The sequence below is a fragment of the Periplaneta americana genome, chromosome 10 (genome assembly GCF_040183065.1).
Source record: "Periplaneta americana isolate PAMFEO1 chromosome 10, P.americana_PAMFEO1_priV1, whole genome shotgun sequence".
Lineage (NCBI taxonomy): Eukaryota > Metazoa > Arthropoda > Insecta > Blattodea > Blattidae > Periplaneta > Periplaneta americana.
The window spans coordinates 156,337,639-156,341,160 of record NC_091126.1 but is presented as its reverse complement, the minus strand read 5'-3'; the positions used below and the strand labels follow the sequence as shown (position 1 = coordinate 156,341,160).

General features: G+C 39.2%; 3 non-coding genes across 3 annotated transcripts; 1 reads left to right on the top strand and 2 right to left on the bottom strand.

Moving 5' to 3' along the window:
* Positions 1-758: 758 nt before the first annotated feature.
* Positions 759-830, bottom strand: TRNAD-GUC (transfer RNA aspartic acid (anticodon GUC)). Its single transcript has one exon. It is a non-coding gene; the product is annotated as a tRNA-Asp (tRNA).
* Positions 831-1,044: 214 nt separating this feature from the next.
* On the bottom strand, positions 1,045-1,116 carry TRNAD-GUC (transfer RNA aspartic acid (anticodon GUC)). Its single transcript has one exon. It is a non-coding gene; the product is annotated as a tRNA-Asp (tRNA).
* A 152-nt stretch (positions 1,117-1,268) lies between these two features.
* TRNAD-AUC (transfer RNA aspartic acid (anticodon AUC)) lies at positions 1,269-1,340 on the top strand. Its single transcript has one exon. It is a non-coding gene; the product is annotated as a tRNA-Asp (tRNA).
* The last annotated feature ends 2,182 nt before the right edge of the window (positions 1,341-3,522 follow it).

The following is a 3,522-nucleotide window of genomic DNA, read 5'->3' as shown; positions in this document are numbered from 1 at the left end:
TAGGACGACACTTTGCACGTCGGCCATACTGAGGCCTATTGTTCACCCCGAAGTATATGGGATGAATGAGGATGAGGGTGTACCATCCCACCGGCCGCATGTGACTACTCATCCGCTCACCTAATGGGACTTCCTACCCTCCCCCGCTCTAATTTCACATCGCCAAGGTGACTAAGTAGCACAAGATCCATTCCAACGGCCCCTCCAAAATGTCGAAGCGCCATTGGGAGTGCTTTTAAGGAATGAATTCTGGCAGTCCCGTTGCCCTCGGGTACCTGAATCGAAACTACTCTGGTCGATGGATCGATAGAAATGAATTAATTCCCTGGCCTCCACTGTCACCTGATTTAAGACTCTTGCATGTCTATGAACTTGTGGGGTAATTTAAAAACACTGATGTATTCGTCTCCGATGGGAAAGTTCGCCATTCCCCGCAACTGAATTGTAGTAGGTTTTCAGAAAATATGAAACACGCAAGGAAATTTGGAGCGTTCTTGCGAGACCATGAGATGTCAATGTGAGGTCTGCATTGAGGCAGGAGGCGGACATTTTGAACATATTCTCTAGGGCGTTGTGAAGAACTAAGTAAAATAAACCACTTACAGTAGATAGACATTTCGGGTAGCACGTGTTGTAAAAGCTTGTAACTCGGAAATTATATATAAACTGAATAATTATTATTACGTGTATTATGCAAATCAAGATTTCAGGTATAACTCCCTGTAAAGTTGATTTGAATAATTTTGAGGGAAAAATTGTTCCGGAGCCGGGTATCGAACCCGGGACCTTTGGTTTGACGTACCAACGCTCTACCACTGAGCTACTCGGGAACTCTAACCGACACCGATCCAATTTTTCCCTCTATATCCACAGACCTCAAAGTGGGCCGACAACCGTCAAGCAACCAACTTTCGAGTGCACACTAACTCCGTGTGACTTAAATTGTGGTTTCCTGTTAACGAACAGTGACGTGTATTATGCAAATCAAGATTTCAGGTATAACTCCCTGTAAAGTTGATTTGAATAATTTTGAGGGAAAAATTGTTCCGGAGCCGGGTATCGAACCCGGGACCTTTGGTTTGACGTACCAACGCTCTACCACTGAGCTACTCGGGAACTCTAACCGACACTCTGTTCGTTAACAGGAAAACCACAATTTAAGTCACACGGAGTTAGTGTGCACTCGAAAGTTGGTTGCTTGACGGTTGTCGGCCCACTTTGAGGTCTGTGGATATAGAGGGAAAAATTGGATCGGTGTCGGTTAGAGTTCCCGAGTAGCTCAGTGGTAGAGCGTTGGTACATCAAACCAAAGGTCCCGGGTTCGATACCCGGCTCCGGAACAATTTTTCCCTCAAAATTATTCAAATCAACTTTACAGGGAGTTATACCTGAAATCTTGATTTGTATATATAAACTATTTTCAGTGTTTACATATGAGGAACACATTCTTGAATTCATGACGCTTATCTTTGGGACAATGGGTATGTGGGTAAATGCGAGAGTTCAGGGTTGTATTTGACTAATGTAAAGACTCCAACAATTCTATGTGACCTATCCCAGACGTTACAGCTGACATACGATACCTAAATACGCTACTCATTGCAGTTCCCCAAATTCCTCAAGATTCCTAGTGGGTATCGACTCCACACACGAGTTGAAATTTATTGAGACTATTTCGTTTATATGACGTCTTTCCATTTTCGACCAATGAAATGTAATGAAATTTTGAATTCCAACCAATCACAGTCATACTTTGCGATAATTTTTGCAGCTAGATTTATCGCTATCAATTTATCGCATGGTCGTTCTTTTGTTTAGTCGCTGTCGCCAACTGTTTCCCCGTAAATTGATGATCATGAATACATTAAGATGCAACTACACGGTTAAATTTTCCTTTCAATTTTAAAGCAATGAATGCAAGTTTGATCTTTAATATTAATTAATATATTTACGTAATGAAGACGACGTTCAAAACGACGCACCATGTAGACACAAAATCTTCATGCATCTTAATTGAACGTATTTTTAAGCTTGATTTTTTTAATATTCTTCCCAGATTGCACGCATACGCGATTGGAATATTGAACTGTGTAGATGCAGCTTTAGTTCCGTTACACACTACAGCGAGAAAGCGTTTGTGGAGCTATAAAAAATGCTTTCCTGAAGCACTGAGTAAGTCGAAATAAGGCACAGATGACACTGGTTCTGCTCCCACAGGTAACTTAACCTATAATTGTAGCCAATAAAATTAGTATTTTGTGAATGAAATGAAACAATTTATAGAAAGTCAGATGTTCAAATTTATGTAACATCATCGCATATCAAACCCTAAGACCTTGCACAGTAATAATAAGGTCTTTGATCAAACTGCCTTCCGTTATGGCGTAATAAAATTCGTGTTTTAATTAGGCCTATCTATACAGAGATGGCTTCACTGTGTAGCAACATGTCTCGCTGTGAATACATAAGCATTGGTATATAGCTGTCCCCACTATTACTGTTAAATTAAATTATGATTTCAGCAGATAATTAAAATGTATTTATGTTATAATAATGAGAGATGAGTGCAGTACATGTAATTAACATTGTTAAACCTGAATTTCGCAATTGGCGTTAGTGAATAAGTTCATCGAATTCCTTTATTGCAGTAATCGATATTCATCTACGAGTATTTCAACTTCATAATGTCTGAATAGGTTAAGTATTCGTTAATAAACAATTATTAACAATTGTTACCGAATTTTAGGGATATACAGGGACATCATTTTATTTTTACTTCAATTTTTATTGTACCTGAGTTTTTGAATGTACTTCACTTCCACCCCTTCTACTAAGGAAGTTCCAACTCCACACAGAGCCAAGACCGCAGATAGTAAGCAGTACTGTGTTACTGAGTATAGTACGTTCCAGAAATATGTTCGCGTTTTCCAGTGACGAAAGAGCTTTCAATATTGAATCATATTTTCGCACAGGTACTGTCCGTTTGCCTACGTCGCATCCCGATTTCGCCCAGCTGCTTCTGCTCGCCCCTCTGTAAAAGCTGGGCTGTCTTAGCTCTTTTCTCAAACATTAATTTCTCTTAGGAATTGGGCGTTTACATAATATTATACAGCTGTTTAATTTAACTTAAATAAAAGGGCCTCGTTAAGTAATTAACTGTCACTTGATTTCCTCCCTTTCTACAATCCTCCGGCATAACCACTTGGACGGACAGTAGATAGCATGTCTGAGTAATTTTATATTTTCGGGTCGGGCAGAAGTGAAGATTGAATTCACAGTACGTAGAGTAGGTACAGAATTATTTCAACATGAGTTACTAGTACGAAGGACGAAACTGGCAATTGGAATTAGATGCAATAGTCTATAGTGCGATAATATGCACAAAAGAACTGAAGCCTGTATCGAAATGAACGGCCACCATTTTCAAAATTGTGTTTAAATATTCATATTATGATTATTTTTCAATTCAACTTCTTTCTCTATATTGTACGGTAATGTGCTGTAGATAGTATGATATACACC